We start from the raw sequence: 27,449 nt of genomic DNA, 5'->3' as shown, positions 1-27,449 counted from the left end.
GAATTTGTAAGTTTGAGGATACGACAATAGAACTTTCAAAACTAGAAAGCAAAGAGCAAAAAAGGCTGAAAGAAGTTGAACAGAATATCCAAGCAGGACTACAAAAGGTATAATATGTGTATAATCGTAATGTCAAAAGAAGAACAAAGAAAGGAACAGAAGAAATATTTGAAGCAATAATGACTGACAATTTCCCAAAATTAAGGTCAGATACCAAACCACAGACCCAGGAAGCACAGAGAACAGTGAGTAGGATAAATTCCAAAAAAATCCATACCTAGGCCTGTCATATTCAAACTGCAGAAAATCAAAGATAAAGAAAAATCTTGAAAGAAGCCAGAAGAAGAAAAAAAAAAAAAAACCCGTATCTATTGAAAGAACAAAGAAGATAAGAATTACACCAGACTTCTCAGAAATCATTCACAAAAAAAAAGGAGTGGAGTGAAATATTTAAATTGTTGAGAGAGAAACAAAACAAAACAAACAAACCAAAAAACCCATCAACCTAGAATTCTATATGCTGCCAAATTATCTTTCAAAAGTACATACTTTCTCAGACAAGCAAAAATTGAGTGAATTTGTTGCCAGTATACACGCCTTGCAGAAAATGTTAAAAGAAGTTAGAGAGAAGGCAAATGATACAGGTTAGACACTCAGATCTACATAAAGAAAGAATGCATAGAAGGATAAATGAAGGTAAAAAAAAAAAACTTTATTTTTCTTATTCTTAATTGATACAACAGATAACAGTTTGTTCAAAATAACAGCAACAATGTATTCAATGATTATAGTTTATGGGTTGGTAAAATGAAAGACAGCAATGTTACAAGGGAAGAGAGTGAGGGGAAGGAATACTTTTTATTATAAGGTACATGCATTGCCCATGAAACAGTGTAGTGTTATTTGAAAATGGAGTTGGATTAGCTGTAAATGTATATTGCAAATTCCAGAGCAACCACTAAGAAAAGCAAAAAAAAAAAAAAAAAGTATAATGATATGCTAAGAATGAAGATAGCACAGAATCGTATAAAATGCTTGATTAAAACCACAAACAGCAGAAAAAGAGTGGAAAGCAAAACTAAGAAGGAAAAACAAGGGCAGTAACAGAAAACAGTGACAATTACGATAGAGAAAACAAATAGATATCTATATGGACCTCAACTCCACCTCACATCATTCATAAAAATGAATTCAAAACGGACCATATATCTGAACATTAAAAGCGAAAACTATAAAACATCTAGAAGAAAACTGCAGAGAAAATATTTGCAGCTTTGTTGGCAGGCAAAGGTTCCTTAAACAAGTCATGTCAAGCACTAACTAGACAAGCAAAAACTGATCAATCAGACTTTTACTCTTCAAAAGATACAATTAGGAAAATGAAAAGGCAAGACACCAACTGGGAAAATATTTTGCAACACAAATATCTGACAAAGCACTTGTGTCAAGAATTCATATGAAGAATTCTTAGAACTCAATAAGAAGACAAACAACCAATAAAACTAGGCAAAAGATTCAAATAGGTGCTTCACCAAAAAAAGTATATGCACATAACCAGATGATCAACATTTTCAACATTACTAGTTGTTGTGGAATTGCAAATTAAAGCAACAGTTGTCATTACATACTCACTAGAATCGCTCAAAGTTAAGACCGATGATACCAAGTGTTGACAAGATATGGAACAAATGGAACTCTTATACACTCCTGGTGGCTAAAATGGTGCAAACACTTTGGAAAAGAATTTGGCAATTTCACCCCCCGCCGCCCAAGATGCCGAAAGGAAAGAAGGCCAAGGGAAAGAAGGTGGCTGCGGCCCCTGCTGTCGTGAAAAAGCAGGAGGCCAAGAATGTGGTGAATCCCCTGTTTGAGAAAAGATCTAAGAATTTTGGCATTGGACAGGACATCCAGCCCAAAAGAGACCTCACCCGCTTTGTGAAATGGCCCCGCTATATCAGGTTGCAGCGGCAAAGAGCCATCCTCTATAAGCGGCTGAAAGTGCCTCCTGCTATTAACCAGTTCACCCAGGCCCTGGACCGCCAGACAGCTACTCAGCTGCTTAAGCTGGCCCACAAGTACAGACCAGAGACAAAGGAAGAGAAGAACCAGAGGCTATTGGCACGGGCGGAGAAGAAAGCTGCTGGCAAAGGGGACGTCCCCACTGAGAGACCACCTGTCCTTCAAGCAGGAGTTAACACCGTCACCACCTTGGTGGAGAACAAGAAAGCTCAGCTGGTGGTGACTGCACACGACATGGATCCCATCGAGCTGGTTGTCTTCTTGCCTGCCCTGTGCTGTAAAACGGCGGTCCCTTACTGCATTATCAAGGGGAAGGCCAGACTGGGCCGTCTAGTCCACAGGAAGACCTGCACCACTGTCGCCTTCCCACAGGTGAACTCGGAAGACGAAGGCGCTTTGGCTAAGCTGGTGGAAGCTATCAGGACCAATTACAACAACAGATACGATGAGATCCGCCGTCACTGTGGCGGCAATGTCCTGGGTCCCAAGTCTGTGGCTCGTATTGCCAAACTCGAAAAGGCAAAGGCTAAAGAACTTGCCACTAAACTGGGTTAAATGTACACTGTTGAGTTTTCTGTACATAAAAATAATTAAAATACAAATTTTCCTTCAAAAAAAAGAATTTGGCAATTTCTTATATAGTAAAACATATACTTATCCTAACAACCCAACAATTCCACTTTCAGGCACTAGCCCAAGGTAAATGAAAACATGTTCACATGAATGTTCATAGCAGCTTTATTCATAAAATCCCCAAACTGGAAACAACCCAAATTCTATCTATTGGTGAACAGATAAACAAACTGTGGAATGTCCATTCTCCAGAATACTACCCAGAATGCAAAGGGCCGAACTACTCATGCAAGATACAGCATGCATGGCACTACACAGAAAGTACATACTGCCTAATCACATTTATAGGACATTCTAGAACATGCAAAACTAATCGATATTGATAAAATCCAATCAAATGTTGCCTGGGGCAGGGAGAGGAACTGATCAGGAAGGGGTATGAGGAGATTTTGAGGGGTGATAGAAATGTGTGATATCTTGGGTATGGCATGTTTACACCACTGTATACATCTGTCAGAATTCACTGAACTGTACAGTCAAAATGGGTGCATTTTGTAAATTATTTCTCAATAACACTGATTTTTTTATGTAAAAAAAAAAAAAGAGTGGTTGGAAAAATGAATTCAGTATTTTCTTTTAACAACCAAAACTGCTTAAGTACTACTTGGGAGCCAGGGAAGAAGGTAGGAACTTTCTCAGAGAACCCAGGAGACCTGGGTGCTAGCCTGGCACTGCCCCTATCTCCCAGAGTGGCCTTGGACAAATCACTAAGAATACAGTCAAAGGTGCAGGTCCAGGCCCAAAAGCAAGGCTCTCTGTTGGGTGGGGGAGATATGTGAGTGACGTTTACAGCAAGCACCCTGAGGGGGCACCTGCAAGAGGGAACACTGGCCAGTGGCCTGGGAAGTCCAGAAAGCCTTCCCCAAGGAGGAGACTTGTGCTGGCACTGCAGAATGAACAGGAGAGCACTGGGATTTACAAGTAAGTAGGGTATTCGGCCTCAAGGGAACAGCATGTGCCTAGGAACAAGGGCAAGAAGGGTCATGCACTGAAGCTCTCTGCTTGCAGAGCTGTTAGTGCAAACACCTGCTTCTGGGGCCCCAGGGAAACCATCTGGAGCAGATGCTCCCAGAGATCAGGATGCTGACCCCTACTTCCCAGAGACCAGGTACCACCTCCTCCAGAAAGCCATCTATGACTGCATCTGAGACTGTCAGACCAGGAGGGGCTGCAAAGAGACATTGTATGAAAGACCAAAAGCAAAACATTTCATTTCATTCTTGGATGGATGAGGAGTCCATGAGAGAAAATGTTTCAGGGAACACTTTGCACAGGGCAAGCCTTCAGTAAATGTTAGTTTCCTTAACGATCAGAAGGAATGGGCTTCATTATCCCCATTTTATGCCAGAGAAAATGGAGGGGCTAAGAAAACCTAAGTGGTGGGCCTGAGGGGGCACGGCTTGTGAGTGGGGAGCTGAAGTGTCTCATTTTTCTACCCCTGCCCACATCCCAGGACCACATGACTACTGAACAGGAAAACCAAGGCCCAGAGAGGGCAAGTGACTGTCCAAGGTCACACAGTCACTGTCAGAACTCAGACTTGACCCTGGTCTCCTGATGCCAATGCTGACCCCTCCCAACGAGCCTCAGTCTGGGATGTCGCTCTGAGGCCCAGACCCCAAGGGGTGAAGGAGCCCCCAGCAAGGCCTGGCTCTGCCTGCTGCCACCTTTGGGAGCAAGACACAGCTTTAGAAGGCCCAGGGTAGGCTCTGCAGCTGAGCAGGGGCTGTAGGAAGGTGGTGAGGAGGGCCAGGACTTCTCCACACTGAGCGGAGGGCCTGGAGCCAGGTGCAGCTGGCCCTAAGCTGAAGGAGAAAGGATGCAGGATGGGAAGTGGGCAGCTCGGACCAGCAGGAGGGCAGCTTGGTGTCTCCAAGGCCCCACATGGAGCCCTTTACATTGCAGCTGTGCCACTACCCCCATTGTGCCTTCTGTTCCCCAAATGCGGTGGTCTTGCTGATCAAGAAGACATAAAAAAGGAAAAACTACAGATGCTTCGACATCAACAAATCAGGGTTCTTGTCCCTGATCCACCAGTTCCAGGAAAGATGTCTTTAGACAATCAGAAATTCTCTGAGCCTCAATTTCCTCCTCTGTGCAATGGAGCTAATAGTACTATTACTGGAGTATAATGCTATACTCCCCCCAAAAATCGGTCTTGATTTTCCTTTTTAGAAACGTAGTTCTGGCCACCCCCTATTGTTGAGCTTTGATCCCCCAGCCTCACTCAGGAAGGCAGGAGGCTCCTCAGTACTCTGGAAGGAGGCGCAGGGTATTCAATCTCCACTTCATCTTGGAGACCGCTGAGGCTCTCGTGGTCTGAGATGTGTGACCCTGATGTCCTGTGGTGCCCTGCTTTGCCAGGCCAACATTAGAGCCAAGGGTAGGTAAGGAAATGCAAAGCCTGGTCAGCTGGGGACCCCAGTATTAAAATCTGTCAAATTCCTCCTGCGCGGAATGCTCCTCTGAGGCGAGTGGGGCAAATGGGTGCACGCACAGCTCTGCGTCTGATGCACAGGGCTACTGGGAGGACAGAAAGAGAACCATGTGGGAGGTGCCTGCCCAATGCGGGCCCACAGAAGGGGCTTCCGATTGCCTGCACCCAAATCCTTTGTTCCCTGCAATCCCACGGGGCAGGCACTGCAAGAAATGAAGAGGCCAGAGAGGATCAGACCCTTGAAGAAGGACACACAGCAAAGTAGGTGCCCAGGGCATGTGGCACAGCACTCCTCCCCCAGGAAGAGCCAGAGGCTTCCAGGTTGGTGGTTTCTTTTCCCCAGAGACTGCCATCACTCTATCACCCAGGGAAAGAGTAAAGCTGGTAGGCCAGGTGCAGTGGCTCACCCCTGTAATCCCAGCACTTTGGGAGGTCGAGGTAGGCAGATCACCTGAGGTCAGGAATTTGAGACCAGCCTGGTGAAACCCCATCTCTACTAAAAATACCACAAACACACCCCCAAAAAAACTAGCCAGGCTGTGGTGGTGCATGCCTATAATCCCATATACTAGGGAGGCTGAGGCAGGAGATTGCCTGAACCTGGGAGGCAGAGGTTGCAGCAAGCCGAGATCACGCCACGGCACTCTTGACTGTACAACAGAGCAAGACTTCATCTAAAAAAAAAATAAATAAAGCTGGTGCATTCTCAGGGTGTCTGGTTGCCAGCCTTGTAGGTGATGCAAGTCCCAGTGAGAGTTACAATTAGAGCTCACTGGAGATGTATTTCTATTACCAGGGCTGAGCACGTGAGCCATGTAGCAGTTCCTTTCTTTTGTTCGAGCTCTGTCCTGGCCGGAAATTGAGTAAGGAAGCCTGGGATCTCACCCTGGGCCTTAGTTTACTTGTCTGGGAAATGGTTATGGTGGCTGCAGTGTGGACCGTGAGACTCAACCCTTCCTTTTCCCGGCTGTTAAAAATCCTTTTGGAGAACAAGGTGGCCCCACCCTCCATATCTCCATCCAACAAATTTGGAAAAGGGGGAAACAGTAGAGGTTCTTCTTTCCTGGCTTCCTCGACCACTACTGTGGGTTATTCCCAGGAAACCAACACAGGCCATGGAGGACGTTCATCTTTAAGAAGACCTGTGCCACGTCAGAGCGACATGTGTCAGAGGAATTACTCACTTGACAAAAAAGGTGCCTTTGTCAGAGAAGGAGGTGGCCCTCGGAGTTCCCTGACATCATACATCAGAGCCCCCCGTCCTGTGTTCCTGCCCTCAGGGTCCCAAGGTAAGAGACAGACCTGGGAGGTGTGAGTCCTACACACAGGCCCAGTGCCCTGGTCTGAGGTAGAGGCTGGAGGGAGCTGGCTCAAGGGCTGGGGTTAGTGCTGGGGAGCTTGAAACAAGAGCCTGAGAAAGTCTAGTGGGTGGAGGTCAGTGGGAAATGAAACTGCAGTTCTCAGCAGGCCCTGTCCCAACCGACACTCTCAGACAAGGGGCTGCCCAGGGCGTCTCCCCTACACTGGGCTGCTGGAGGAGTCCAGGGGCTGGGGTCTCTGTCCTGGGCAGGAGCCTAGTGCAGGCCAGCTGGGACAGTCTCCCTCCATGACTTTTGCTCCTGGTGGGAGGTGGGTCGCCTTATTTTTCTGAAAAGGAAGTCAAAGCCTCCTTTGTTGGCCTCCGAGCCTCCATCTCTCCTGCAGGGCCTCCACCTCTCCTCTGAGCCCTCCTCCCCTCTGCTGCCTATAGAATCCTTCTGGAACATGATCTCCATCACGCTCTCCCTTGTTTACCCGCCTAAAGAAGCTCCCCATTGCTTCAGCAGGTCTCCCAGATGTGACCCAAGATTGAAACCTTCGTTAAGGATGCAGGACCCCCAGTCCCCGGTCTCACAGCCTCTAGAGTCTGCTGGCTCTTGGGGACTTCTCTGTGCTTCTCATTTGATAGTTAAGCCATCTGATGCTCAGAGAGGCTAAGTGACTTGCTCAAGGTCACACAGCAGGAGGACTTGAAATTCAAATCCAGCCTACAGAGTTCATGCCCTTTCCACAGAAGGGCCAAGAGCCCAGGACACATGCTTCGGGAAGCTGTGTTCCTTAGCTGTGTCGAGCCTGCCCTGTGTGGGTAGGAAAAATGGCAGGGTGGGAGCTTGGAAGACTGTGCCATGACACTGGCAGAGCCCGGACCACGAATCCACAGGCTTGGACCCTGGCAACCTTGGCCGAGCCTCAGCTGTCTCCCGTGGAAAATGGAAAAGAAAAGCCCTGACCTCCCAGGTTTCTGCAGGAGTGTGGCTGGACGCTGGGTCCACCAGCCCAGCCCTAAGCAGGGTGCACAGTAGGTTTTCCTTCCATGTTCCTGGCTTTTGCACAGGATCCAGAGGCCCCGGGTCGTGGGTGCAGCCTCCACCAACCCCAAATCCAGCAGGGACCCAGTTGCCACCCACACCCATGCCACACCCATGCCCATACCCACGGTGAGGCTTTGCAGGCCCAGTAAACAACCCCTTGAAGGAAACTTTTTTAAAGCAACAGAAACAAACATCTCTATGTGTTGTGTGTGTTGGTGACAGGAAAAGGAACATCACTTCAGAGAGGAAAAGGCCACCGGGGTTGGGGGCAGGGCTAGGCAGAAGCAGCCAGAGGAGAGAAACAGAAACGGAGATCTGATAAGGGCACCCCGCTCGTCTGGGCTGGGGACAAGCGCTGCAAGGCTGGGGCCCTAGCACCGGGGCAGGGGGTGGGGGGCGGCGGCTCAGCCCCTCCAACTGCTGAGCTGGGGGTGCGGGTCTGAGGTGGCCCGGGGTGGCTCAGCAAGGCTCCCCTCCTTTGGGGCAGGCCATTTCACTGGGTGTCTGTCCCTCACCCTGGATGGTGGGGAAGTAAGGGCCTGGATTTGGGAACCAGCCAGAGGCTTCCAGGTTGGTGGTTTCTTTTCCCCAGCTTCGCTGCTGACTTACCGATAGTCTTGAGCCAGTCTCTCCCCATTTGGGCTTCAGGGCTGCCCAGATTAGGGTGCTGACCGTCTATGATGACACTGTCAGGACACAGTGCTGAGCTAGGAATCTGGAGGTTCAGGGTGGTGAGCTTGCTGTGAGGCTCTGAGCAAGTGGCTTCAGCTAGGGTGACCAGGGCATTCCCAGCTTAGCACTGAAAGTCCCGCATCCCAGGAAGCCCCCCATCCCTGGGCAAACTGTGCTGGTTGGCCACCCTTCAGCCTCTGGGCTGAGACTTCCTGGATGAGCCTGTAGAGGTCTTTGCCAGCTCACTTGCGTGGCCCCCTCCAGGGCTGAGGGTCAGACCTCCCTTCCTGGACGGAACTTCGAGCCTGACTGGTGAAACAGGACAGAAACCTGTCCTGGTGAACCCAGGCTGCTTCTGGGACAAACAGGCTGCATGAGCAGGTATTAGAAATCGGGACCGGAGTGGGAACAGATAGAGGCGCTGGGGCAGGGGAGGAGACTTGGAGAGAGTGGTCCCAAGGGCCTGGACCTGACGGGCGGGGTCTTAGTAGCAGAGAAGAGCAGAGAACTACATTCCAGGGGAAGCCACAGATTGGGCAAAGGCTGGGAGGCCAGGTGGTGGAGCACGCAATGCCAAGCCCTGTGCTGAGCATCAGCTAGTCTGCAGGCCCCAAATGGACCTCCAGGGCCTCTTAGTTGAATTTCTAAATCCACTGTCTCCACTCTTTGAATTCCTCTGGCCGTGTCCACTGCCAAACAATTTGCACCAAAACAAACACATTAAAAAGAAAAACCCAACAAACAAGTTTGGTTTTTGTTTTTTTTTTCCAAATAAAGATAGACTTTCCTGGCTGGGCGTGGTGGCTCACGCCTGTAATCCCAGCACTTCGGGAGACCAGGCAAGCAGATCATGAGGTCAGGAGTTCGAGACTAGTCTGGCCAACACAGTGAAACCCTGTCTCTATTAAAAACACAAGAAAACTAGCTGAGCGTGGTGGCGGAAGCCTGTAATCCCAGCTACTCGGGAGGCTGAGGCAGGAGAATTGCTTGAACCCAGGAGGCGGAGGCTGCAGTGAGCCAAGATCACACCACCGTACTCCAGCCTGGGTGACAGAGGTAGACTCCAGACTCCATCTCAAAAAAAAAAAAAAAAAAAAGAGAGAAAAGATAAGACTTTTCCCGGAAACTAAGCCCCCAAGATGGGGCTCTGAAAGTGGATGGCTATGCTCCCGTGCCTCCCTGACTCTCTGTGCAGCCCAGCCAGCAGGGGCAGACTGCCCCATACAGAGGGCCTGCCCCAAATATCCTCAAGGCCAACCCACACCAAGGGTGCAGACTGGCTTCTCCCGGCACTGCCCACTTGCTCAACCTCAGCCCTTTGAAGCATTTCACCAACTCCCCTGGGGGCAGGGAGTCACCTGCCCATCCTATCTGTATGTGCCCAAGAGGCCTTGTCCCCAAGCCTCCACATTCTAGCTAGACCGCCCTAAACAAGTTATTTACCCTCTCTGAACCTCAGTTACCTCATCTGCTAAAGAAAGGTTGTGAGGATTTCTGCCCACCAGCAAGCGAGTCATCAGTTCTGCAGCAGATGCCGGCTGAGTGTCCCCTAATTCAATTCACTTCAAACACCGTCCACCTGGAGATAGCATCAGATTCCACAGGGTGAGGATTCAGTCCCCTAACTCTGAGCCCCACTTCCGATGCCCACCGCAAACCCCAGGTTATTCTGCCTGTGCTTCTGACCTTTCGTCTATAAATCGGGGTTCCCACAACCCCCCGCTTGGGTTTGACTAATTTGCCTGAGCGGCTCACAGAAGTCAGGGAAACATGTTTACTGGTTTATGACCAAAGATACTTCACAGGATACAAATAAACATCCAGATGAAGAGAGGCACGGGGCGAGGTCTGGAAAGGGTGCTCCCATGCCCTCTCTTGGAGCGCCACCCTCCAAGTGCCTCCAAACGTTCAGCTGTCTGGAGGCTCCCGGAATCCAGACTTTTTGTATTTTTATGGAGACGTCATTATGTAGGCATGATTGATTAAAACATTGGCCATTTGTGATCAACTCAACCTTCAGCCCTTCTCCCCACCAATCCCCAGATGGGGGGTGGGGCTGGAAGCCCCAACCCTCTAATCCTTGGTCTTTCTGGTGACCAGCCCACATCCTGAAGCGTCCTAGGAGCTGCCAGCCAGCAATCAACTCATTAGCATACAAAAAGACACTTATCACTTTGGAGATTCCAAGGATTTTAGGAGTCCTATGCCAGGAAATGGGTTGGAAGGAGGGGGAAACAAATACGTATTTCACCATATCTCAAGGGTAATAAAACATGCCTTGGGCAGTCTGGAGACGTGATGAGCTCAGAGGGTGAGGCGCTTCCTAGAAGCCCAGTAAACACATTTCTGCCCCTCTTCTGGAAACTGCAAATCCCCCCAGAAGGTGAGAGGCAAATTCACCCAGTGCAGTGAAAGTCAACTCCACTCCTGCCTTGGGAGGAGGGGAGGGGCTGCAGAGAATGGGAGCAGGGGTGCTCGGAATAAAACTGTCCCTGTCACAGTGGTCACCTCAGCAGGTCTGTGGCCTCTGTTGGGGCCAGGGCTGGACCTGCCCTGCCTTCTCCCCACACATTTGCTAAGCATCTTCAGCCTCCTGCGACACAGGGTCACGTGGCACGATTTCACCCACACACATACATGCCACCTGAGTTACCGACCCCCTGTACTCCATTTTCTCACTGACCCTGTGGAAGGTCTTGGAGTTCCCATTATTTGAATCCATAAACTGAGACTAGGAGAGGCAAGGCAACTTCACTTACATCCTACCATGCAAAGAAATACAAGCACTGAAACCAGGTCTAAGAGGTCTGGATTCTTTTCACCTTCCAGCACGTGCAAAGGAACCCAAAGCAAAAGTCTCTGGCATGAAAAGGGTCTTAGGGAGCCACCAAGTTTCTGAACAGGGGAGTGGTGTGATTAGGTGGGCCGTGGAAAACTGCACTGAGGGCCTCGAGCCTGAGGACAGCAAGACTGGCAAAAAGGCCATCGTAGAAGTACAGGCAACTGGGAGTGTGGAGGGGAGTGCCGGGTCAGTGCTGCGGCACCACATCACCACCAGTCTCCGTGTCAGCCTCTGTGGGGCCTCAGAGGTGGGCAGAGGAGCAACAGAGGAGGAGCGGGTTGGGATGCGGAAGGGATCTAGAAGGTGCTCACAGCCTTCCATGCTCACTGCCAGCTTTCATTCTTCCAACACGCCCTGCAGCAGGGCCCACCTCCCCCAGACAGGAGCAGTGGGAGGCTCAGAGGCAGGCGTGACTCCCCCAGTGAGAGGCAAGCCCCCAAGGCCGCCGGAGGACTGTGCCCGTCCCCTGTCACACACCAGGCTCCTGTGCCCACCACTTTTTTCTAGGCTGATTCCCCATGCCAGCTTGATGGAACAATCTAATAAAGGGGGCAATCACATTATTCCTGAATGCATTTTAATAAAAATCAAATAAAAGCAATTATGTGAATTTCCAAGAGGATCACCTCTTCTCCTTTCCCTGAGGTAGGAAACGGAATGAATTCAGGAAATCATTAAAATCAGAAACCCGAGCCGTGTGCCACTGCCGCGCTGGCGGCTGCTACACAAAGGCAGCAGGGAAACCCAGTCCCTGGGGGCAGCACGGGTGCATTTCTTAGTTCTTTGAGTGGAAATTCCACCTATGGGTGAAGAAGGGTAATTAAGGGCCAGGAGAGATGCTTTGAATGCAGGCTGCCTTTGCCCCTCCAGTGTAAGCTTCCCAGCTTCAAAGGTGACTCAGACTCCCTGAGTGAGAGCTCTCCAACCTGGCTGCTGGGGCCCTGGTGGGGAGGGCAGGGGCAGGGCTCCGGAGAGGGTCCCGAAAGGAGTGCAGCTCTCCCCTGTGTGGGGGATGTGCACCTCTCAGCCTGACTGGAGGCCAGAACGCTGAGCGTTCTGACCTCCAGGGTCCCACTGAGAGTTGGCAGGTACCTGTTCCTCCCTCCAGCATCCCCAAAAGGGACACAAGCCTTGTGATTTGCAAGGCCCTTCTGATGTCTCGTTGGTTATTCTGTCCTCCATGTGACCCTGGGATTGGTGTGCTTGTTTGGGACTGAGGCTGTTGCAGCCAGAGGTGGCCAGGGACATGCCCAAGGCCATCCAGCTGGAGAGGTAATGTCAGGACTGGAACTTGGGTTTGAACTCCTGGGGCCACGAGGCAGGCCGAAATCCTGTGGGTGCAGGTGTTCTAGACAAAACATGGCTTGGCCACACATTCTTGCTTACAAGAATAAGCACTGACCACCCCAACTGCCATTTCCTGGGCTCTGATCCGAGACAATGCCTCCCTGTCCAAACATCATGAAGTATGTTCATCTTCTCTGTACAGGTTAGGGGTTAAGATTCAGCAGGATGAAGCCTCCTGCTGAAGTGAGGAATCCTGGAATTCTGCCCTGGGCTGTCAGTGTCCACAGCCAAAGATTCTAATGGCCATGCCATAATGCCATCCTCTTCCCAGAAAGAGGCCTTCACTCAGGGTCTTCCAGGTTGCATTTGGGTGCCAGGCAAGGAAAGACAGGGATCCACCAGCCCGCATATTGATGCTGGCCAAAATTCCATGTCACCCTGCCACCTTAAGGGTGGGCCAATAGTGGCCCAGAAGGGAGCACCTGATCATGACTAAGATCATCCTAATTCTCAGACTCACGGGGCAGGGGGCGGGGAGGGCAAGAAGAGACATGAAAGCTGGCAGCCACAGGTCCCCTTCTGGGGCAGCCTGAGTTAAAGGAACAAACTGGGTCTGAGAAGCAGAGGGCCAGCACTTTCCCTGGGCGTCTTTAGGCAACTCCCATCACCTCTCTGGATATGTGTGCATGTGTGTGTATGTGTGCATGTGTTGCATGCCTGTGTGTGGTATGTGTGTTGGGGGAGGGGTGGCCCGGTCCCCAGTTCAGACATCAGACATGGGGTAGTGCTGTCCTACACTGTCCAGTCTAACTCAGCTCAGAGTTTCCCTTAATCCCTGCTGCTGCTAACAGCTATGACGCCCTCCTGCAGGATGCCCAGGGAAATGCCTCCCACAAAAGTGTGCTTTCCAACAGGGGAAAGGAGGTACAGGAGAGGATTCTGGGTGGTCCCTGTCAATGCCAGTTTTCTCTTGAAGTAGCGGTTTCTGGCACTTAGGATGGAGAACTGAGCACCGGGCTGCTGGTCTCATTGTCCCGTCCCCACTGTTGACTCAACAGGTGCCTCTCTCAGGCCTCAGGACCTCAAAGTCCTCCTCTGGGAAATAGAGGCAGGGGTGCCTGACCTTGGGGGCTCCTGTGCAGGGGGACCAGGACAGGAAAACACTGTGTGAGTGCTCAGTCATTCCTGTCCCCTCAGAGGCCAGCTGCCCTGCGCACTGCTCTGCCCCGACCCCTCAGGTCTTGCACACAGCAGGCACTCCATAAATGTGCACTGTGTGATGTTCAGAGAGAACACAGGTCTGTCCAGGAGGGGGATTAAAAACAGGAAAAGTCAGTGGCCCTGCATGCTTTGAAAGACCTATGGCCTTGGCACCCCGTGTATGCACACGTGTGTGTAAGCACGTGTATGAACATGTGCACTCCTGCAACCACGCCCCCCTTCGGGCACACCCACTGGCCTGATCATGTGCCTGAACAGCAGACAGGTAAACAGCACCCCCAAGCCCCAGGCAGTCTCCCCACAGACTTGCCTCCAAATCCTCAGTCCACACAGGCCTTGGAGTAACTGGCTAGGACCCTGGAGGTCCAGGCCCATGGGGTTTCACAGGGATGCCCATCTGCTGTCACCTGCATGCAGATTCTATCTTGGTCACTCTGGGAGCTTCTCCTCCAGGTCTGACACCCAACTGTGCCTGGGAACCGGGATCAAGGCTGTTCTTTCTTCCCTGGGATAAGGGTCGATAGAAGGATGCCCAAAACTCTGTCAGGGGAGAAGAGGACAGATCCAGCTCTGCTGGGGGAGAAGGGCAAGGGGTCACAGGAAGGCATCTCCAGAATGAAACCTTGGAATTGGACCTGGAAGAAGGGGCTGGGTTCCCACAACAGTGTAGGGCAAGGGAATTCCAGGTGGAGGAATGGCTTATGCAAATGCGTGGCAGCATGCCATGTTCGGAGAATGCCCAGCTGCTGGAAGGCCCCCACCCTCCTTCTACTGGCTGCACCAGGAAGAAGTGTCCCGTTTCAGAGCACTCACTGGAATGAGGGGCCAAACAGAGCACCCACAGCACTGAAGGGAAGAGGCACATGGGGTGCAAGTGGCTCCTCCAAGTTCTCTCTCTATCCCTTAAAATAATCCACTTTCCCTGGGAATGAATACTTGGGAATGCAGAATAGAATGTAACATCTCAAAAGTGCAGTTAGCAGCTGGATGTGGTGGCTCACACCTATAATGCCAGCACTTTGGGAGGCTGAGACAGGAGCACTATTTGAGGACTGGAGTTCGAGGCCAGCCCAGGCAACATAGCAAGACCCTGTCTCTGCACAAAAATTTAAAAAAAAAAAAATAGCTGGGCATGGTGGCACGCACCTGCACTCCCAGCTATTTGGGAGGCTGAGGTGGGAGGATCACTTCAGCCAGGAGATCAAGGCCATAATGAGCCAGGATCACGTCACTGCACTCTGGCGTAGGTAACAGAGTTGAGACCACCCATCTCTTAAAAAAAATTGCAAGTGAGTGAAGGGGTCCCCACACAGGTGCTAAAACTTTCTGTTAAAAAGAGGCAGAGAGAGGCTGGGCGCGGTGGCTCATGCCTATAATCCCAGCACTTTGGGAAGCCGAGGTGGGTGGATCACCTGAGGTCAGGAGTTTGAGACCAGCCTGGCCAACATGGTGAACCCTCATTGCTACTAAAAATACAACAAATTAGCCTGGCGTGGTGGTGCACGCCTGTAATCCCAGCTACACAGGAGGCTAAGGCAGGAGAATCGCTTGAACTCAGGAGGCAGAGGTTGCAGTGAACCGAGATCGCGCCACTGCATTCCAGTCTGGGCAACAGAATGAGACTCCTTATAAAACAAACAAACAGACAAACAAAAACGGCAGGGAGTAATGACAATTAGGATAGTGGCTCCTTCTGGGAAGTAGGGGACTAGGAAGCTCGGAGCTTCATAAGTGTCTCTAATACTCTAGTTCTTCAGCAGAGTAGTCATGAGCATTCATTGTAATGTGTTTCATGGCTTACAAATAGTCTTTTATATGTATAAAATATAATGTAATAAAAAACTTTAATTGTGTTTATGTCCAAGTGTATGGGTTGTTGGAGGCCCAGTTGGCTGAGACGCTGCAGGGCGATGACCTGAGCTCGGTATCCTCATAGATGCTGCACCCCTGCTCTGGGGCAGTGTCAGGGCCTGGACTCTTGTCCCAGCACCACTGGGTCCATAGAAGAGTCCAGTCATTTCTGGAACAAGATGGAGCATAGAGGAAGGTAGGAGATGCACGTCCAGCCAATTCCCTTTCTGTATGGGATTGGGCATGTCCTTCCCCTTCCTGGGTCTTAGTGTCACCCCCTACAGGGAGGGGACTTTGGCCACCTGTGTCCTGGATTTGGTCAGACTTCACCCCTCACCAGGTAGTTACACAGGACACTTTCCCCACCTATAAAGTGGGACTCATAAGAGCACTGCTGAGGACTGCATGAGGCAATGTATGTTAAGGCGCAGTCCCTGTCATGTCATGAATACTCGATAGACGTTGGTTTCAAAAAAATCACCAGAGGCCGGGCGCGGTGGCTCAAGCCTGTAATCCCAGCACTTTGGGAGGCCGAGACGGGCGGATCACGAGGTCAGGAAATCGAGACCATCCTGGCTAACACGGTGAAACCCTGTCTCTACTAAAAAATACAAAAAACTAGCCGGGCGAGGTGGCGGGCGCCTGTAGTCCCAGTTACTCGGGAGGCTGAGGCAGGAGAATGGCGGGAACCCGGGAGGCGGAGCTTGCAGTGAGCTGAGATCCGGCCACAACAGCACTACAGCCTGGGCTACAGAGCGAGACTCCGTCTCAAAAAAAAAAAAAAAAAAAAAAAATCACCAGAACAAAGACCCTCCGTGGAAACAGGGTGGGTTGGAGGTTGGAAGATGTATGCTCCCAGCCTGGCTCCACCTCTCAGTGGCCAGAAGCCTCCGGAGACCTTTCAACCCTGGGCCTCACTCTGCTCTTGTGCAAAATGGGAACACAGAGCCCCCTTTAGAGAGGAGAGGGTCAGTCAGGGAGAGTGAGGACGAGTCTGGTGAAGTACAGTGTGTTGCCCCCAGCAGGTCAGTAACCAGGGCTATAATCCCCCACGCCCCTCCCAAGGGCAAAACCCTAGTCTCCCACATGGAGGGATATGCCCCAGGCCTCACCAGGGCAGCCCCTAATCTCAGGCCAGACCCAGCGCCTGCTCCTCCTCAGAGTTAGGGGCCGGGGCTGGAGAGATGGATCAAAGGCGGAGAAAATTAGCATTACAGTGAACCCAAGAAGGGAGGCCAGGATTAATTCACTCTCCCCTCCCTGCTGTCCCTTCTGCAGCCCAGGGAGCCTGCCAGGGTTGGAGGAAGGGTCACCTTTTACCCCAATTCCCTACCACACACCTGAGGCCCAGTTCTTACAGAAGACGGCAGGGCAGGGACCTGACGTGAGAAGAGGATCCACTGTGCGCACATTCCAGAGCCATAGTCTTGAAGAGACAGGAATGAAGGCACCTGGGCAGGAGGGACATCTGCAGAGGCTGGAGTCTGGACATGGGTCCACGGGGTGCAGTGTGAGTCCACAGACCCCACCATGTCGTGTCAGGCACACTGGAGCCCGTGTGAACGTGTGGGTGTGTATCTGTCATTCTGGGAATGGGACTTGTAGGTGCTTGGCTGTCAGTCTGAGGCCCGAAGCCCACATGTGCCCTGTGTGTGCATCGGCAGCAGGGTGGGTGTGGTGCCTGCACACACGTTTGTGGCTCTGAATTAATGATTGTGTGTGCAAAAGTGTGAGTCTTGTGACTATGAGACGCTGGGCGGCCATGGTGTTGAGTGTGTGGACACATAGGTGCCTGCATGGGCAGAGGGATATCAATTGTGGTTCCGCAGCTACCTGAGAACCTTGAGATGAGCAGAAAAGAAAAGTGTGAGACGGATGACTCACAATGGTCATATTTCCCGTACAGAAAGAGCGAGAGAGCGGTTCAGGGGCCCATCCCTCGGGCCCTCCTTGTTGGCTCCATGGGCTATCCCCATCCCTTAGACGTCGCCTTCCCTGCCGTGGAACCCTGTGGAACACCTGGCTTACCCTCACTGTGCCTCGGTTTCCTTATGTGAAATGAGGGAACTCACAGTGTGGCTGTGAGGACTGAATTAGTATGAGGGAAGAACATTTAAAACAGCCCTTGGAACATGAAGAGTGCTCTCCAAGGGACACGGCTGGGATAGACTGGGTTGGCTGGAGGAACAGGGTCTAACCCAGAACTGCCCTTGCAGAAGCCCAGAAGGAAGACTGCTTTGAGGCAGCAGAGTCAGGCAATCTTGGGAAAATGGATTATGTGGTGCCGGGAGAATCCCAGTCAGGGCCAGCTTAGCAGACGGGGATTCACTGGCCAAGCACACAGGGCTCCTCGTACCACCCCACTCCCCTCCCAGCTTCCCACTTGCCCTCCCTGCAGTACCTTTCCCCCACCTCCTGCCCCAGGAGCGTCAGGCCCATCCCCACACAGCCTTTAATCGGCATGCAAGGTGCATTCTTTATGCCCATTGCGAATTGGGGAAATTGAGGCTTGAAGAAATGGAGGGATGGGACTGGCACAGCTGGATTCAGGAACCCAGGACTTTGGAATCTCAGAGTAGCTTGCAGAGAAGCAAAATGCCAATCTGGCCCCGCGGGCAGCACAGTTGACTCTCAGCTCTCCTGGGCCTGCACTGGCTCTCAAAGCCCCTGAAAATGTCCTCTCTTCCCTACTGAATCACAGACTGGGCAACCAACATGCCCCTCTCCAAGTTCACAGTCTCTACTCCATCCCACTCACCAGAACCAGTGAAAATGTCTAGTCTGACACCTAGATGAACCCCTATGGACCCCTAATATACCTCTCCCATGTCTACAACTTTGGTCCTCCTGTTCGCCCTGCCTTGTCCATCCTCATTTGGTGGCAAGTGCCACCTCTTCTGTGAAGCCTCCTCTGATTGCCTTATCAATTGGTCGCCTCCTAGTCTCCTGGCCTCCAGGTACCTGGTGACACTCTTCTTCTCTTCAGCACTAACCACTTATCTGTTAGGATGTCCTAATGTGCAGACCAGGGTCTTCCTTGTGTCACTCCACCCCTACCCTGCAGATCAGGGCAAGGATGCCCAAAGGCTGCAGTGAACCATGGGCACATACACTCACACCCCTCCAGAAGCCACCACAAGCCCTCATACTATTCAATAGCTAAGGCTTTGGGGTGGATTTTCTTGGATTCAAATCTCAGCTCTCCCACTCACTAGCTGTGTGACCTTGGGCTTGTTATTTAACCCCTCTGTGCCTCAGATTGCTCATCTATTAATGGGAATAATAGTTCCAATGCCACAAGGTTGTGAGAACGAATGAGTTAACATATGTAAGCTCTTAAAACAATACCTTATGTATGGTATTGCTGTATAAGTGTTTGTCATTGTTATTGTTATGTTATTATTACCAGGAGGCTACAGAGAAGTATTGCACACAATTTCTGTCCCCAAGAGAATGGGAGTCCAGACAGGAACAGGAAATGGGGTTGACATTTCTAATCCTACTTATTCTTCAAAATCACATTGGAAGTAGTTATCACATCCCCACTTTACAGATAAGGAAACTGAGGCTCCCAAAGGTGGTGTGAACTCCACGAGGACTCACAGCTCTGAGTTGCGGGGTTGGGATTGAGGGCCAGGTCATGCGGCTCCAAAGTCCACGCTCTTTCAACAGGCCCGCGTTGCCTCTCAGTCTGGCAGGGAGATAAGCCGAGTACACAAATAGCTGCAATCCCAGGTAGAAAGTGATAAGTGCCAAACAGGGGCGATAAAGGCTCTGGGAGGGGAGGAGACTGCCCGCTGCGGGAGGGGCCAGGGTGGGGCCCAGGATAGGCTTCGCAGAGTGGGCAGCATCTCTGTCAAGCTAAGACATGGGTCGCTGAATCCATAGTATCTAGCACGGTGTCTGACATTGTCATAGGGGCCCAGGAAATATTTGTGAGAGAAAGGGAGGAGGAAAGGGAGGTGAAGAGGGAGAGAGAAAGGCAGAATAGGAGGGTGGCTATGCTCTGACCCCACTTGGCCTAGGAATTTGCTCCTCTCACAGGAAGACAGGGTCAAGAGCTGCCACCAATTAGAGAAGGGCTTCATGGGGCCCCCATTGTCCTGTGACACCCCAGAGAAGCAGCTCCGGACTTTCAGGCCAGAGTTCCTGACAATCAGATGTTTTGCTCAATACCAGAAAGGGCCTCCCCGTGAGTAAAGCTGGGCAAGACTTCTCTGCGGGGCAGGGGCAATGGTGTGTTGGAGCCTGCTCGTATGGCTCACAAGGGCCGATTGTTAAATTTTCAGGAACTGTGCGAGCTGGTTGATGGAACCAACCAGCTGTGCCAGCTGGCTCTGGTCGGCAGCTTGAAACTGGCCATGGTGGGGGTATTTACACCGTGGACATCAGCAAATACTACAAACCAGGTTCTCCCCACTTTGGGGAGTCAGCTGTTAAACATTTACCAGTACACCACTGGCAGAGGTCTGCTATGTGAAGGAGCAAGTAGCCCGTCCCTGGAAGAGTGCAAGCAGAGACGTCTCCTCCCGGCAGGAATGAGGCTGAGGGGTTCTTTCTTAGTGAACGGCTCAGAGCAAACGATCTCAGAAGCCCTGTTCTGGCTCTGAGAGCCTAAGAAAAGTTGAGGTTAAGAAAAAAAACTAAATCACGGTAATTATTCATGCCAGGAAATCATGAACCGCTAGACCCAGAGACTGGGAGTAGGGCAGAGACCTGAGAAAATGTGTGGGGGGCCACATGCTTAGATTTTCCAGGTGGAAAACTCAGTCCAAGGTGACAGAGCGAGTTAGAGGCAATGCTAGGACTAGAACTTATGTCTCTGGCTGCCCATCTCATGGTTCCTTCTAGGATATATGGGCCAGGCAACTAGGAAGGGGGGCATCTTTCTGCACGAAGTCTGGTGACTGTCTCAGAATATAAGCTCTGCGGCAGTGTGGACCAAATCTGTTTTATTCACTGTTGGAGATCAGGCATATAGCAAGTATTTAACAAATATTCCTTAAAGGAATCGATGTGTCTGAGATCCTGTCTCCTGGCAGCATTTGGTTGGGTGGAGGGTGGTGGGGGCTGGGAATGTCATCCTCTGAGGCCATCACTGCCTGAGTCCCCACTCCAGCTTAGTGACATGGAATCAAGAGACCAGGGTTCAAACCCCAACTTTGTCACATCCTTTGACCTTGGCCAAACCACTATTCCTCCTGAACCCTTAGTTTATTCTTCTACAAAGTGGGTTAGCAATCCCTGCCTGCCTCTTGAGGCTGCTGTGGCACTCACGTGAGACGTCAAATGCTTTTTACAAACTAAAGAGCTGTGTCCACAGGAGGATGGGGGTGCCAGGAGAGCTGGCTCTGGTGGCAGCGACAATCCAAGGGTCCCTGTTGAACACTGGACAGTGGCAAGGCTGCTGCTCTCTTAGAACTGCTGCTTGGGGGTAATCTGGGTCAAACTGGCCCACAGCATGGGAAGAGGGGGCCAGAGTACCAGACAGCTCATGAAAGGAGCAGGGAGAAGGGAATGAAATGAAGATGGCAAGGGAGAGTTGGAGAAGTCCTTCTTCCTCCTAAGACCAAAGGGAGAAGGCAAACCAGCGACTTAAAAAACTGTTTTTGTCTCTGTAGAGCTGTTCATCATGTTCCCCTTTCCCCCTGAGGCCTTCACTATTGCAAGAGGCCTTAATGTGTGAGCTGAGGACTGGCACCTGCCAAGTCAGGTGGGGGTGGGGTGGAAAATCCTCATATGTCCTAGAATCAGACCAGTGTTTCAAATGATTTTGGAAGAGGGATTTGTGTTGTTCTCCCAGATAAGCATCCCAAGTCCCCTCCTGGTAGGGTGGGGGGACAGGCTGGTGGAGGGGGAGGCCCAGTGCATCCCAGGCTGTGAGTAGATGAAGAAGGAAAGCAGGGGGTGGGGGTGCTCCTCCAACCCTCCCCCAAGTGCCATCTGATTTTTTCAAAGAGGGTGAAGGCAGCGGGAGGCTCAGAGCCAGGGCCAGGGAGGCAGGTGGAGAGGGTGTCCATGGAGGGGCTGCACCGTCAGCCCGGGCCCCCAGTGGAAAGCAAAATAGAAAGGCCCTGTGTCAGCAGCCAGGCCCCTGGGCGGCCGGGCTCTCGGCTCCATTCTGTTCAGCGGGATTCTGGTTGGCACCAGCTGCAGTCAGGAACAATGCCTGGATTTCTTTCTTTCTTTCTTTTTTCCATTTTAATAGAGGGGGGAGAAGGACCAGAGCCACTCATTGAACAGCTCAGCATCGTGGAGGCGTCTGGGACTGTGTGTCCTTGAAAATAGCACAGTCGCAGGGGCCCCACAGTTGGCTGCAAGGTGCAAGAAGGCATGTCACACTGGGAGATCCAGGTCCCAGCCCTGCTGCTGTCTCATACTTGCTTGCTGTGTGACCTTAGGCAGGTCCCACTGTGGCTTCCCTACAGCCCCACCAGAGCTTGCCTTCCAGGTCCCACTCAATGCCAACTCCTCTTCTTCCCCTGAACTCTTAGAATGGCATTTGGTGGCCAGGTGCAGTGGTTCATGCCTGTAATCCCAGCACTTTGGGAGGCCGAGGTGGTCAGATCATGAGGTCAGGAGATCTAGACCATCCTGGCTAACACGGTGAAACCCCGTCTCTACTAAAAATACAAAAAAAATTAGCCGGGCTTGGTGGCAGGCGCCTGTAGTCCCAGCTACTCGGGAGGCTGAGACAGGAGAATGGTGTGAACCCAGGAGGCAGAGCTTGCAGTGAGCTGGGATCACGCCACTGCACTCCAGCCTGGGTGACAGAGCGAGACTCCGTCTCAAAAAAAAAAAAAAACAAAAAAAACAAAAAACAAACAAACAAGGGATGGCATTTGGTGTGGGCAGTCCTTCCTGAGAGCCTGTGAGCCCCGGAGGGCTGGTTCTGGTCATCCTGTGGACCTCCCCTGCTCTTGATGGCCTGTCAGTCCCCAAGGCCCTGCACTGGGTGATGGGATGTAGCAGTGAGCCATCCTATGACCTGCAGCCTTGACGGAAGACGGTCACATAACACATAACCTCCCTAGCCTGTGAGGTGTCACACTAGGAAATGAAACTCAGTTTCCTCATCTGTAAAATGAGAATACTAATACTTAGCTCAGAGGATGGGAGGAGTTCATGTGTATGAGCTACTCAATGCCTGGAACATAGCAGGAACTTCACAAGTAATTGCTATGGTGATGCTGATGCTGGAGGCTGGAACAGCAGCATACGGGGGTTGAGACAAGGAAGATGGCACATCTGGTGGAGGTATCAGGGTAGGCTTCCAAACGGGTGCTTGTAGATGTGGCCTTGGTGACTGGGGGGGTGTGTCCAGGAGGTAGGAAGAGCATGAGCAATGGCACAGAGGTAAGAATATGTACGTAATGCTGGCAATTCTGGAAGTCACCCTGCATGGCCACAGGACAAGGTGAGGGCAAGGAAGCATGAGCCTTGAGGCCGGAGGACTGCATAGTCAGGAGGAGGGGAGATGCTGACGATCTGAGACCTTCCCCCACCCCTCTCGGGGTGCAAGAGCTGTCAGGAAGGAGGTGGGAGGCATGGTCCTCCTCAGGTCGCTTGCCCCAGACTCCCTCATAAGTGCTGCATGTACTTGCTCCTCTGGAGGGGCGCTGACACAGGTGAGGGGACACTGGATGAGGAGACCTGGCTCTTCTCTGCACCCCCTCTTGTCCCCCCAGCAGAGCTGCTGGGACTACAGACACGTGCCACCATGTCTGGCTGAGACCTGGCTCTTGTTCCAGCTCTGGTGCTTCCCTGTGGTGCAGTCTCGGGAAAGCCATCACCTTCTTTTGGGGCTCAGCTTAGTCACCCACAAAAGGGCTGTTGTGAGGCTCAGAGGATGAGAAGTGCCCCATGAAGGGAGGCGTTAGGGTCATTACCTATTCACAGTCCTAGACAGTCACAGTTCTGAGCAGCTCCCTCCAGGTATTTTCTTGTCCCTACTCCACTAAATGGCCCCCTCTGAAAGCCCTCCCTAAATCAGGGCCTCCCTCAAACTCTACAGTGAGCTGTAGCTCAGTCCAAGGGTTAAAGGCACAGACCTACAGAATCGTAGGACAATCAGAGGCAAGAGTGCCGCTGGATATCCCACACTCTCTCACTTGGCAGATAGGGAACAGGCACAGGGAGAGTTTGTGATGTGCTCAGGCCACACAGCAAGTCAGGCAATGGCAGTCTGGGCACATAGGTGTTCTGGCTCCTAAGGCAGGCTCCCAGCCTATTCTCTTGTGACTTCCATCTGAAGAAGGGGGTGGTGGTTGAGCTGAGTCTTGAACCATAGGGCAGAACTCCATGATGGAAAGTGAGAAGACGGCTGGCTTGAGGGAAGGGCGTTGGAGAGCCAAGCCTTGGAGGATGGGAAGGTGTGGGCTCAGAGAATGGAGGGGCCATCTGATTGGAAATGAGGGGGAGACACAGCAGGGGAGCCTAATTCGCTGAAGGATGTAGATCTTCCCTGCTTGATCCAACCACCCACCTCTTAGAGGCACAGAGCTCAGAGCTGGGAGGGCCCAAATGCTTCCTATATCCACCAAGGGGTGAACTCTAAATGTAATCCCCATTACCTCACTGCCATGGGAGGAGCCCTGGTCATTCCCTGGCAAGTGGGTGAGTCTTTACTCCACCCCAAAGTACTTGGTAGGTTACCTTATCTGCACTATAACCTGGCACTGAGACGAGGGCAAGTCCCTATTCTTAACCTCAAGGCCCAGCCCAACCTGGAGCCCAATCTCAGCTCCACCCACTCAGCAGCTCTGAGATTTTTATTGTTTTGTTTAGTTTTTATGAGACAGGGTCATGCTCTGTTGCCCAGTCTGGAGTGCAGTGGCACAATCATGACTCACTGCAGCCTCAGCCTCCCAGGATCAAGTGATCCTCCGATCTCAGCCTCCCAAATAGCTGGGACTACAGGCATGTGCCACCATGCCTGGCTAATTTTTGTATTTTTTGTAGAGACAAGGTCTTGCTGTGTTGCCCAGGATGGTCTCGAACTCCTGAGCTCAAGTGATCTGACCCACCTTGGCCTCCTAAAGTGCTGGGATTACAGGCATGAGTCACCATGCTCAGCCAGCTGTGAGATCTTGAGCAGGTCACTTAGCCTCTCTGAGCCTCTTCCCTTAGCAGGGAATGACACCTGGCTTGTGGAAAGGATACAACAAATGTTTCCAAAGTGCTTGGCACACAGTAAATATTCAACAAATGAGATTTTCTTCTCACCTCTCCAGTCTCAATTTTAGATGTTCCCTGGCTCCCTTAAGTTCCAGAAGTGAGAGGTGGAGAGTGGGGACAGAGAAGGCAGCTCCTGGAGAGGTAGGAATCCCCGCTGTGTACCCGCCCCCACCTCAGCCCAGCCTAGGAGGCCACACTTGCCACACCCTAAACAAGTCCTTTGCTTCCCTCAGGGACCTCAAGCCTCCCCCACCACCATCCTGCTGGCCTCCAGATTTTCTGCCTCCTGAAACCTGGGCCCAGGCCCCAGCAATGGTCCTCTCCCCAGTCTGCTGGTGGCTCCCACAGGACAGGGAAATTAACAGCAGTTGAGTGTGCTCTGAAGGTTGGCACAACCCAGCTGCCCCACACTGCCCGTGCCCTCCTAGTGGAGTCAGGTGACCTCTGGGCAGTCAGGGGCTGAGCAGGATGCATCTTCCAGCTCTGGGCCACTGGGAAGTGGTGGCACTGTCCTCTCTGACTCACCAGCAGATCTCCAGGCCCAGTGAGGCTGAGGCTTTTGGGGTGAGGTTGTTGGACACACAGTTCCCAGTGAGTCCTGATAGCACCATGGACCTTACAGGGGCTCAGAGTGGGGAAAGCAGCTTGCTTTCGGCCACACAGAGTCTATGGATGAAGACACAGAGCCAGAGCTGAGGGGACAACAGGGAACTCTGTTAATGGGGGCCTGAGTTCCCATCCTGACCAATCTTGGCCAAGTCATTCACAATCGAGTTTCCTCTGAAAGGGGGATGGTAGCAGCACCTAACTTAAAACAACGTGAGAATTCAATCAGCGAACCGAATTCTCAATACCTAGGAGGCCCCACCACAGTACTCAACACAAGTAGGCAGTAAATAAGTCATAGCTTCTTCCAAGACCCCAGACGTATCCAATCTGCCCCATCACCTCCCTGGAAGATGAACAAAGAGAGCAAGGGCCTCAGAGACCCAAGGACTGGAGCCTAGGGCAGAGCCAGGGCCCTGGTGGGCTTTCTGACTTGCTGCCTTGCTTGCACAGAAGCGGAGGGTTGAAATGATCCCTGATTCCATGCTACTAAGTTGAGCCTACTTGGCTTCTCTGCCCTCTGCAGCCACTTCCTGGGTTTCAGATGTAAATACTGGTGGGCGAGTAGGGGGCTCGGATGTGGGGTGGGGGGTGGAGCTTCTGGACAGGAGATTTTGAACATGAGTGGTCACCTCTGAGGTCACCTACATCCCCCAATTCCTGGAGGTGGGCAGGCCCTGGGTACTTATGAGGAATCTGGACAGAAAGGTTGAGAGGGCTGGGCGTCCAGACCTAGCTGGTCATTAAGGCAACAAGAACTGGTCTAATTGTTGGCTGGGCTGGATTATCGAATCCCAAGTCCTTAAATACCCAGAAACTCTCTTTTGGGATTTTGGACCTGGGTATGGGGTGGCTGCTGCCACTGCTGCAATGCTGTGGATTGCTGGGAGTGGGACAGCTGTGGCTCCAGCTACCATTCTGCAAGCTGAATTCCTACCTCCAGAGGTTTCTCAGGTGGCCCTGGTGTACCTACCTGTGAACTTAGGCCACCCACAGGCTAAGGTGGAGGGGCTCCATCCCACAGGAATGTGCTGGGACCATGACTCCCTGGTGTCCCTAGAGGTCTGGAAGTGCTTTCATACCACCCACCCTCTCCAGGGATGCTCAGCTGCCAGCTACAGGGAGGGCGGGGGTGGGAGAGCAGCAGTGATCACAGTCCATGTCCATGTGACAGGTAGGAACACTGAGGCCCCAGAGGAGTGCTTTTTCTTGCACCCAATGGCAGAGGGAGGCAGAATTTCCCCTGGGGAAAATAAAATAGCGGCCCACCCCCGCCCCCCGCCTGCGCCCCCACACACCCCGTCCCCCACGCCCGGGTGGACCTAAGCAGCAGTTTTCTGAGCTCTCAGGAATTCCAGACTGAGTTCACCGGCTGTCAGACTAGCGGAGCCTTGAGAATGAATTCAAAGCTGGCAAATTCATTTTGCCTTCTCTCCCTCGGTGGCGGAAGGAGTGATCTCTCCGGCTCTGAAGGAGTTCAAGCCGAGGTCAGCGAAGCCCTCAGAAGGATGTTCTAAAATGGGGGTGGGGGGCAGTGCTCCGGCCTGCTTCCCCGGTTGGCCCAAGGTCCGCGCTGATCACCGCCCAAGAGGCCCGGGAGATCCGCAAGTCTGTGCTGCACGTCCGCACTCCCTTGCGGACCTCGTCAATCAGGAGGCGGCTCCGGCCGGGCCTGGACATCTTTGGCCCGCCCCAGGCCCCGGGGGAGACCCCCGCCCTGGCCGCCTCCGGGTGCCCGCCCCCGGCGGTGTCATTGTTCTCTGACGTCACGCCTCCGCCCCGCCCCTCTCCCCCCACCCTTCCTCCCCCACCTCCGGCTCCCCGCGCCCGCGACTCTGCAGCCTCCGAAGCCCCGGCAGTGCAAGGCTCCCCCCGCAGCCCGGCCGGGGCTGCGCCCCCTTGCGCTCTCCCCAACTTGCCTTTGTTATTCCAGCTCCCTTCCTTGCCTCGCCTCCGACACGGCGGCAGCCTGCAAAACGTGGAGCGCGGAGTTACCGCCACACCTGGAATCCGAAGCGGGCTCCGCGGGCTCCCGGCCGAAGCCGCCCCCGCCTGCCGGGGAGGGGAACGCGTGCGTGCGCGCGTGTGTGTGTCCAAAGGGGGCAACGCGGGCGCCAATTATGATTGGGACTGAGGGTACCGAAAATCAGGGGTGGGGGGCCTTGAGGAAGGGATATGGAAGAGGAAGTGGGAGAGGAAGGCGTGTGTGTGTGTGTGTACGTGAACGTGAGGATTTAGCGCCCAGGGGAACGTTTCGTGTTTTGTTTTTTGAGTGTATGTGGTGTGTACAGCGATGGGTGTAAGTGTGCAACTGCGTGTCTCTGAGCGTGCCTGCTGTGGCCGTGTAAGCGGG

The 27,449-nt window shown here is 52.4% G+C and overlaps 1 long non-coding RNA gene and 1 pseudogene across 1 annotated transcript in view; one reads left to right on the top strand and one right to left on the bottom strand.

The window, feature by feature from the left end:
* LOC114669967 (uncharacterized) overlaps positions 1–27,078 on the bottom strand; it is a 234,969-nt gene extending 207,891 nt beyond the window's left edge. The window contains exon 1 of the long non-coding RNA XR_003719346.2: positions 27,016–27,078. This is a non-coding gene — a long non-coding RNA (uncharacterized LOC114669967). The remainder of the gene's footprint in view (positions 1–27,015) is intronic.
* Positions 1,755–2,574, top strand: LOC702525 (large ribosomal subunit protein eL8 pseudogene; annotated as a pseudogene).
* Positions 27,079–27,449: the final 371 nt, after the last annotated feature.

Source organism: Macaca mulatta, chromosome 9 (genome assembly GCF_049350105.2).
Source record: "Macaca mulatta isolate MMU2019108-1 chromosome 9, T2T-MMU8v2.0, whole genome shotgun sequence".
NCBI classification, from domain to species: domain Eukaryota; kingdom Metazoa; phylum Chordata; class Mammalia; order Primates; family Cercopithecidae; genus Macaca; species Macaca mulatta.
This window is presented reverse-complemented; position numbering and strand designations above follow the sequence as displayed.